Source organism: Rhododendron vialii, chromosome 1a (assembly GCF_030253575.1).
Source record: "Rhododendron vialii isolate Sample 1 chromosome 1a, ASM3025357v1".
Classification (NCBI taxonomy): domain Eukaryota; kingdom Viridiplantae; phylum Streptophyta; class Magnoliopsida; order Ericales; family Ericaceae; genus Rhododendron; species Rhododendron vialii.
This window is the reverse complement of record NC_080557.1, coordinates 2,703,816-2,714,646: the sequence shown is the minus strand read 5'-3', so window position 1 is coordinate 2,714,646 and position 10,831 is coordinate 2,703,816. Positions and strand designations below refer to the sequence as shown.

General features: G+C 38.8%; 2 pseudogenes; both read right to left on the bottom strand.

Moving 5' to 3' along the window:
* Window positions 1-259: 259 nt before the first annotated feature.
* Window positions 260-3,376, bottom strand: LOC131303309 (shikimate O-hydroxycinnamoyltransferase-like; annotated as a pseudogene).
* Window positions 3,377-7,441: 4,065 nt separating this feature from the next.
* Window positions 7,442-10,517, bottom strand: LOC131303301 (shikimate O-hydroxycinnamoyltransferase-like; annotated as a pseudogene).
* Between the last annotated feature and the right edge of the window lie 314 nt (window positions 10,518-10,831).

Genomic DNA, 10,831 nt, shown 5'->3' with positions numbered 1-10,831 from the left:
TATGGAGAATCCAAATAGGAACGAAATCTAATCAGTGTCTACTGTCGAATCTCCCTTTAAGTTCATCATCGTTTTATACGAAAACGTAAATCTTCTTGTAAATGTTATCCTGAAAGACCAAGAAGTAGGAAAAAATACATGGAAAATTGGATACGATCGGCTATTGAAGGCATTGTAGATACTAGAAATTCCAATATTACAAGCAGCGATGGGACAAAAAGGATTTCAACAATAGACAAATAAATACTGGGGAAATTTGTAAAAACGTGATAGGAAAAACAAAAATCAGAGAGTAGTTCAATCAACTGCCCAACCCTTTGAAGCTCATTTTCTGGTCCATTTTGTATGCCCAGGCCCCGACCAAAATCAGCTTGAGTGCATCTGAGGTTTTTGGGCGTCTGAATGGGTTTTCTTTAGTAGTCATAGAAAACAGTCTTGAAGACTGTCATATGATCAGCCTCTAAGCATATAACCAATGACAAACTCCCATCCCCAGTTGGGCTTGGTAATATGTACACGTTCCCTTCGAAAGGTACATTGGCAGGGCCCATATGAACGGGCCGGCCCCACCCAAAATCAGCATCATACACAGGTAGCCTGATCCAACTCACAACATTGAGGTTTGGGCACTTGAATGTATGGGCTCCCCGGACCAGAGCCGTTGGATCGGGCTGCAGGGCGAGGTAGTCTAGAGCCGACCTCAGATAATCATCGTCCATTCGGGATAAAGCATCGCGTATTTTTTTGTCACGGTCGAGTTCAACGGCTTTGATAGGAGATCGCCAGATAAAGCTAGTGATATGGCAGTGAAGATTACATTGCCGAAATAGCCAGGTGGGAGAGGAGGATGCAATCTGGACCGTCCATCGGTGGAGATGTACAATTTGGTGGCTTGATCGTCACCAAGTCCGCGTGCTATGCATGAGCATCGCCACACGTGCGCAGCAAGTGTCTCATAGGTGCTGTACCTTTCAGGGTTTTCATCGGCCTTTGAATTGGCTTTGAGGGTGTTGAGCTGATCACGTGTGATCTTAATAACGGCAGTGGAAGTGAGTTTGGGACTTGTTTGGTATTCTTGGGTTAAGACGGGGTTGTTCATGGAAGGCGGTGAGTCGTATTCGACGTGGTGGTATGTACGGGAAGGTTGGTCTCGGCCACTGAGTAACGATCGGTCGATGAACGGTGGGATGGTGACGGAGAGGCCACGTGTCATGTCAGACCATGCGTTGATGAAGCTGAGGGCTGACATTCCATCTACCAAAGTGTGTTGAAACCGTACTCCAAGAGAAGCTCCTCCGCACTTGAAATATGTTACCTATCATGCACCACAGTAGAAAGTCGTTTGAATGTAACCAAATTTTCTTTGCAAGCATTGAAATCTACAAAATTTTTATTACCGGAAACACTTCCTAAAGTCAGCTTTTAACATTTTTAAACAGACTGCAGTGACTATCATTCCTTGACACATGAAAGGAACGGATTCGAGTTTCTATCTCGAGGTCCGAGTTAAGTCAAAGGATGGAGCTATGCTGGGGTCCAGGGAACCTCGGCCTCCCGAGTTGTAAAATTTTTATTTTGTATATACCTAATTTTGAATATTATTCATAATTATTCATATATATCTACTTATCTTAATAATTTTGTTTTGTTTTGATAAAAAATAGGTTATTTTTCATTTTCATTTATCAATTTTTTCATGAATGAAAAAAAGCATGTGGCTGTTGAAGTAACCTAAAAAAAATAAAATGATTGATATACTTTAACTGTATTATGCTAGAATTATTTCAATGTAATGTATTGGAAAGCAAAAAGTTTGAATTTAATTTTGTTCATTTTCTTTTAAGGAGTGTGAACATTACCCTCATTCATTAACGTTGTAACCCTAATGTGTCTCGAGTTAGGAATATGATGCTATCACTCCTTGTTTCTATTAATTTTTGTAACAATTTCAGAGATTAATGAATTTTTTTTCTTTTCAATAAAAAAGTATTTGTTCTGATAAAACATATATTGCACTAATCCTTGGGTCAAAATCCTGACTCCGAACTGTTTAAGTTTCACCGGTTCATAGCCCAAGCTAGAGTAGGGTGTCAATGTTGACCCAAACTCAAAGTCCGCCCACCTTAGGTGGAAAACTCACCTTTTTACCACCGTCATTTGTGAGCCCTACCATGCATTTATTGCAGTAATTTGAACAGTATATCTTATAGTACCAGTCAAGTACTATATTCACACAAAAAAAAAAAAACAATTTCGTTGGACATCGATAGATATGTCGAAAATTGGATTTTAGTTTGTGAAATGTACGTACGGTTTGATTCTTAGAGTTCAACTTTATGTGGCCGTTTATTTTAGAAACTAAAATTCAAATAATATATATATATATATATATATATATATATATATGTATATGTATGTATGTAAATGTCCGACGAAACTGATATTTGTCGAAGATATACTATTCTGCGAGTTGTACAAGATGAACGGTTCATATTACTGCAATAAGCGCATGATAAGGCCTGTAATAGGTGGTGGAAAAGATGAGTTTTCTGCCTCAGGTGAAAAGAATTTGTTTGGATGGTCAAATGGGTCAAGCTAAGTTATTCTACCCATCCAAACAAATGCACGTACCCGTTTAACACCCATACGAGGGACAAAACCAAGAACAGAAAAATATATATGTGAGAAACTTTTTCACTGTTGAATAAATTGGTCAAGGAAAATGCGCAATTTCATCTATCCGTTTCGGCAATTAACGGTTGAGATATTTTTTTAATCTTTGACCGGTAATAAATATCTTTTTAATCTGGATCATTCAAAACACTTTTTGGGTGGCAGAGATTGGCCTCTGTAAACTTTATTTATGAAATTTCCATAAATAAAGATTTTCCAAAACATATGAGAATATATATACCTGTAGCATCAGAATGGGCAAGGAAAAAGATTCATCAGAAGTTGGAATAAGTTGTTGGAGCTCAAAGCAAGGGGTGAAATCGCCAAAATCTTCCATAACACCTTCGGATTCCGCCTCTACAAATAACACACCCTCTCCATTACAATCTACGTCGAAACCGCCGCCACGCTCCTCCCTCCTCTTCAGCCGCCCCGCCACCGGGTAGAAGACCACCAGACAGTTGCTCAAAGCCTCCTTGAGCAAATGAGCGTCGAAGAAGTCATTTGAACCATCTGGTTCGTAGAAGTAGATAGTTGGGGCATGAAAACTTGGTACCAATAGGTCCAAGTTGGAGCTCTTTAGGGTGTGTTTAGGTGTTTCTTTGACTGGTTTTACGATACTGCTTTCTTTCACCTTGATCTGCATGTTTTCTCACTGCTGTCCCGTGTAACAAAAAAAAAATTCTTTAGCAAATAAGATCAGGGTGTTGTTTTCCTCTTTGAAATCAAATTACTACTACTTATAGTTGAGATTAGGATAAGAGATATCTTCACCGAAAACGGAGTGTGTGGCCGTGCGCCATACAACAGCTCTGTTTTTTGCCTGGCTGTAAGGCGTAAGCCCGATAAGTCCTCGGGCTTGGACACCTCCTCCACTATTAGATTGTTAATTACTAATTCATCTAAAAGTTTAAGCTGTTAGAGAGAAAAACAACTTTGTTACTTATACCTTCAACACACCCCATTCTCCCCATTCTGCATAGCCAGGCGCTCATCTGTAAGCGAAATAAACACGCGTAAATATTTTAATATTAGGTAGGCGGTGATATTCGAACACATGATCTATTGCTTGCTCTGATACCATATTAGATTGTTAACCACCAACTCATCTAAAAGTTTAAGTTATTAGAGAGATAGACAACTGTATTACTTATACTTTCAACACATTGGCAAAAAATTGTTTTTTATGTAAACTTAACACGTAACATTGAAATTTTTTTTTTTATAATCTGGGTGTCTGGAATAGCTTATGTTCATCTCAACTAAATTTTCGAGGTAGACTAGCACAATAACCCATTCCTAAGACCCTCTGCTTTAATCATGATTTTGTATTCAGGAAAAATCAAATCCTGCCATGTTGTAGGCACAAACTCGCCTTTATTGTTAAGGCAATCCGTACCAAAAAAAGAAAGAAGAGTACATTACCAAAAAAGAAAGAAACAGGAGTACATTATTGTACAATCTATTTTTTTTTTTTTTGGGGGGGGGGGGGGGGCTGCCAACAAGGGGACAGCAGTGGGGTGGGTGGGGGGGGGAGGCTGCCAACAAGGGGCAGCAGTGTGCTGCTGTCTCGGGTTTTCGGGCCGACTCCGGTCTCGTTCTGATGATCGGAAATATTCACTTTGTAGAACTCGTCGAATAGAATAACTATGCAAAAAAATCAGCTTAATTAGATATCATTAAGTGCCTAATCGGAACCCATATAACTCTCGGTCCATGAGTTACAGTGGATTTGATCCAGTGTTTTGGATCCATTCTTTTTAAGATAAAAAGGTTCCGATCAGGTACTTAATGATATTCAATTAAGCTGATTTTTTGCACAATTATTCTACTTAACAAGCTCTACAAAATGAACGTTTTCGATCATCAAAACGAGATCGAAATGGACCCGAAAATCCGGGGCAGCAGCCCCCGCCTCCCTAATTTTGTGGACAAGGGGAGCTAATGTGATGTGACAAGACACTTGAGGATACGGAATGTTATCTCACTTCACATCCGAATTGTGGGGTCCTGGAGAAGGTTAAAACTTAAAGGACGCTGTTACTGGTACAGCGGCTGCTGTACAGCAGCCGCGTGCAGATCGTTTTTGTGCTCATTTTGGGTTCCGCAAAGATAATCGAAGCCACTCATTTTGTTCAAAATACTTCGTTTAGGATCCCTGTAAAAAATCATCTCAATCCGATATCGGAAAGGGTGTTTACGAATCATCCAACTTTGCTTCAAAATTTGGCTAGTGGCTCCGATCATTTTTGCGGGACCCAAGATGGGCACAAAAGTGATCTGTACGCGGCTGCTGTACAGCAGCCGCTGTACCAGTAGCATTTCTGAAACTTAAAAGTCTAAGACGGGCCATCGCACGCTATGTAGAGCTCACTTCGAATTTCACAAAAATACTAAAAATTATTTATAAGTTTTAAAATAATTATTTATGAGGTCTTGTTGACCGAAAGGAGAGTTTCTTATTGTAGATATGTTTTTTGAATTCGTAAAAACAAAAATAAGAAAAATTATTTCAAAATTTATACATAATTTTTTGAATTTTTGTAAAATCTAGAGTGGCTCCCTACAACGTGCGCGGTTACCACCATGTGGTGGTCCTAGCAGGCTAGCACGACTTGCTAAAAATCAGTACAAAAATATCTAGTCAAAATATTGGTTGGGGCCCCCAGAAATGGGGCAGAACATGCCATATCTGGTGAATGTCAGTAATTGAAAAACTTCATTTTCTCAATCTTATAATTCGCTTAGAAATTTCTGAACTAGGATTTTAGTTAAACCGGAGAGACCCAAATTCCAACGGATCTCATAGAATTTTAGGTGCCATCTGATTAGGTACTATATGAACAGGTCCGGCAAAGCACACTGTCGGGCTATTGATCAGAGGGTGTTTCAGGTAGTAAAAAATTTGTAGATTTTATTTGTAGTTGAGTAGTGAATACGTTGTTGATGAATTAGAGAGTAGAGTTACTGTAGTATTTTTTTTTTTTTGACAATTTTTTTATTAGTGAAAACAAGATGGTAAAATGATAATTTTTTTTTGTTAATAAAAACGAGATGGTAAAATGCATTAAATTTTTTGCGTTTTTTCGTTGGTGGAAACACCCCCTCATCATTCATGAAATATCTCTTCCGGAAAAGAAAATAGAAAAACCCGTTGAGGTCCATACGAGAGACTTCGTAGACCTGACCACTCGTAGTGCCACCGTCGCTGCTGCGTTAGCTGACATTGGTGGTTCAGCGAAAGACAATGAGACAAGTCCACGGCTAGGTTCCAACTCTATGTTGATATTAATTAAATTGGAGGATCGTGACAATGCAGTTTAATTAACATCCTTTGGGCAGCCTTAGTATTTCTCTATTCCGTTGCACCAAAAAAATAAATAAATAAATCTCTGAGTGCAGGTCCCGGTTTCGAGAGACATACAAGTGCGCGGATTTTTTTAGCATAGGAAGCTCTTGATCAACCTTTCGGCTTTAATTCATATACCGTTATAAGAAGACATTGTAGAGGTTCAATATCCCAGAGATATTATTTCGTAATCTTATTATGACGGTCATTATCATATGCAAGTTAGGTAATGTCACCACTACACACATTCGTGGAGTATTTCTTTTTATGATTACGTGTCTGGACCAGCTTGTAAAAAACATACTATATATGTTTCGATGATTTTGTCCTCAAAATAAGAAACCTGGGATTCACCTAGGTACGTAGGTCTTAGACATCCAAGTGAATCGTGTGGTTTTTAATTTGGGACAATTTGATTTCTCCCTCGGATAGATTAATTTTAGACTTCTTTTGTCCATTACCAAATTTAAATTAACCACTCATTAATAAATGATGATAGTGCCTCCCACCCATTAAGAATTGGTTTCGTTTGCTAGTTTTGGTTTTGAATGGAAAAAACTTTCTACCCGAGATACATGCGTTTAATCTAAAAAGGTGTGATCTTCAAGATGTTTCGTCCACATCGAGTGTTGAAGTCAATGATCAGACAAACTTCTAATGGTCTGAAGATATATAATATTTGGCTCTCGTGGATATTCAACGTTACGATCTTTTGGGAGACTGTATATTACATTTTTTCAATAAGTAATTTGGCACGAATGCAATACATAAGAATAAAATGACATAATCTAAACTCAACAAGACACGATACGATCCCACCACAGGCAATGGGGTATTGTTATCTAGTTACCAAATTCAAATGCCATGGCAATGAGCAACAAAACGTATGCTCCCTTTGTAAAAAATTGTGGGCCCCCCATCAAAAGTCGCGTAGTTTTGGAACCACAAATAAAGTACTTTTGTATATGATTTTTTGATTTTTCTGCACAAAAATTAATGAACTCATGAAGAACTTTAATTTACTACAAAAAATCTAAAAAAAAGAAGTTATACATGGAATCACTTTAATATCTAATATCAAAATTGTTCGACTTTTCTTAGAGGCAATGAATTTAGACACAGGAACTAAAAGAGATTGGCTGCTGCAGCAAACTAACTCCAAACTGAAATGTTGAACACACGGCCTAAGCCAAACATTTGCTCAGGGTTTGACTCTTGGAGTTTTGAGAATTCTCTAGTTCCGATCTAGATGTCCGCCTTTAAAAGGATCGGGAAAGAAATTAGTTAATGAGATGCATATAAGTTGGCCCGCGCACCTTGACCAATCAAATATAAAGAACACACAGACTAAGCCAAGATGTCAATGGGATTGGTTTATGCTTTGTGTAAGCCCATGCCCCAAACCTAAGCACGCCATGATTAACGGTAGAAATCTATTTGATCAAAAGCAGGGCTCTTACAGGAAAGAAAGAGTCTTAACATTCAAGATGGAAAAAAAACAGCAAATTCCAATGCCGTAGAAGACATCAGAATAAGTTTTATTACAACATCTCAGTTTGGGCATCTGAATGGGAAATTTCCTCATTAGAAGTCATAAAAAACTGCCTTGAAGACTTCCATGTGATCAGCCTCTAAGCATATAACCAAAGACAAACTCCCATCCCCAGTTGGGCTTGGTAATATGTACACGTTCCCTTCGAAAGGTACATCGGCAGGGCCCATATGAACGGGCCGGCCCCACCCGAAATCAGCATCATGTACAGGCAGCCTGATCCAACTCACGATATTGAGGTTTGGGCACTTGAATGTATGGGCTCCCCGGACCAGAGCCGTTGGATCGGGCTGCAGGGCGAGGTAGTCTAGAGCCGACCTCAGATAATCGTCGTCCATTCGGGATAAAGCATCGCGTATTTTTTTCAAGGTCGAGTTCAACGGCTTCAATCGGAGATCGCCGGATAAGGCTAGCGATATGGCAGTGAAGATTACGTTGCCGAAATAGCCAGGTGGGAGAGGAGGATGCAATCTGGACCGTCCATCGGTGGAGATGTACAATTTGGTGGCTTGATCGTCACCAAGGCCACGTGCTATGCATGAGCATCGCCACACGTGGGCAGCAAGTGTCTCATAGGTGCTGTACCTTTTAAGGTTTTCATCGCCCTTTGAATTGGCTTTGAGGGTGTTGAGCTGATCACGTGTGATCTTAATAATGGCAGTGGAAGTGAGTTTGGGACTTGTTTGGCAATCTTGGGTTACGTCGGGGTTGTTCATGGAAGGCGGTGGATCGTATTCGACGTGGTGGTATGTGCAGGAAGGTGGGTCCCGGCCGCTGAGTAATGAACGGTCGATGAATGGCGGGAAGGTGACGGAGATGCCACGTGTCATGTCGGACCATGCGTTGATGAAGCTGAGGGCTGACATTCCATCCACTAAAGTGTGTTGAAACCCTACTCCAAGAGAAGCTCCCCCACACTTGAAATATGTTACCTATCATGCACCACAGTAGAAATTTGTTTGAATTTTTCTTTGCAAGCGCTGAAATCACTTGAGTTATTGTGTAATTATTTTTGGTCATCAGTATACATCAGCGGGGGTTAGCAAGATGTTAGTATGTTAGTTAACGGGAGGTTCAGAAATTATCCATAGCCCTGAATCCCAAACATGCTCCCTTTGGAACTCAAACTCAAGTCACAACTGGAGAGAGAAATAAGACAACCAACTTGACTAATTTTAGGATCCATTTTTATGTAGTACTTGACCATCATTTCTAGAGATTTCAATGCTTGCAATTGATTACATAATCTACTATCTTCCTCCCATTTTAAATGTCCCCTACACAAATTTGTGCATTTTTAAATTTCAAAAAATATATTTTATATATTTTTAATTTTTTACACCAAATTAAAGTACTCAACGATTTGGTTTATTGATTGATTTGGTTTTTTATTTTCCTAAAGGACATGACATAAGGTGCTCCCTCTGTTCCGAAATTATAAGAGTCTAGTATTTTATTTTAGGTTGTTTTTTAATAAATGTCCATTGTGAAAATTAGTGGGTAAAAATTTGTGCAATTATTATTTTGTTCTTTGGAAAGTTTAATTGGTAAAAGTGGTTGATAATTTGGTCCAGATAGCCGGCTATGTCTCTGTCTTTTTAGAGGCTTAAACCAAAAATAAAAGTATGAGGGGGCTCTTGAAATTCAAAATTTTTTTGGAGACCTAAAGCAGCTGTAACACAAATTTTTGGCTCAATGCCGACTCTGATTTTAGAAAATGAAGATAAAAATTGATGTAAAACGCGTAATGATGATATCTCCTTGATAATAAATTAAAATTACGAAACTTGAAACTTAATTAAAAAGGGACGGAAGTACTGTTAACAATCAGCAGTTTCTTTTTGCAAATCAAGTTATGTTGAATGGATGTGTGCCGTAGCTTATCGGTTTTTTGTTTTGTTTTGAAACGGCAGAGCAAAAGCATTATTGATGAGTGGCGGACAAACTACTGGACCCCGTTGCGTTTTCTTTCAAAATCTTATTTTTTAAAAAGAATGTAATTTCAAACTCGAATATATCGAAAATAAAAAATAATTTTTTAATTTTTTTTGCACCGTTTAAAAGATTTCAATGAAACCTATCAAACAAAATCCATATTGGTAAAAAAATTATTTACGATAAACACATAATTTTTGATCTTAAAATTACTTTCTTTTTTCCAAAACCTTCTTTTTCTAAAAGTGGAATGGCCTCAAAATCACCCCATCCTTTCCGGGTAGAGCCGGCTTATAGGAGAAGCAATGAAGCCTAAGCTTTGGGCCTCCAAGAAAAAACAATGAAAAAAAAGAACATATATACCTGTAGCATCAGAATGGGCAAGGAAAAAGATTCATCAGAACAGCCACTGGTTGGAATAAGCTGTTGGAGTTCAATGGAAGGGGTGAAATCGCCGAAATCATCCATAACACCTTCGCATTCCGCCTCTACAAATAACACCCTCTCCATTACAATCTATGTCGAAACCGCCGCCGCCGCCCTCCTCCCTTTTCTTCAGCCGCCCCGCCACCGGGTAAAAGACCACCAGACAGTTGCTCAAAGCCTCCTTGAGCGAATGAGTGTCGAAGAAGTTGTTTGAACCATCTGGCTTGTAGAAGTAGATAGTTGGGGCATGAAAACTTGGCACCAGTAGGTCCAAGTTGGAGCTCCTTAGGGTGTGTTTGGGTGTTTCCTTGGCTGGTTTTACGATACTGCTTTCTTTCACCTTGATCTGCATGTTTTCTCACTCCTGTCCTGTGTAATAATCAAAAAAAAGTTCTTTTGCAAATAAGATCAGGGTGTTCTTTTCCTCTTGAAATTAATTTAGTACTTATTATATACTCAGTTCCTTACGCAGAAGAAAACCAGGCACAACCTAACATCCATGCACCTATATGCTCAGGATAACCAAAAAACAATGCGACAAGACTTTATATATATAGTCAGTTGAGAAGAGGATAAGAACGATTTGCATTGAATTCAAACAAAAATAGGCTGTGTTTGCAGTTTGCTCAATGGAAAAATATGAAAAAACGAGAAAATACATAAAAAGATTTTACCCTTGATAAACTAGATTGATTTCCTTAAGAGTATTATTTGCTGGAAATTTTGGAGGTGGATGAAGTTGGGCGTTCAGGGGTCTCTCAAGATAACCGTACAGACCCACTCTGATTTATCGTATCTGAACGAGGCACTTCAGTGGTCCGGCAGTTTCAGTTGATTAATACCCCATGAAGTGAGGTTTATGTAGAATTCATATCAAGATTCAAGGCAACAGTTTT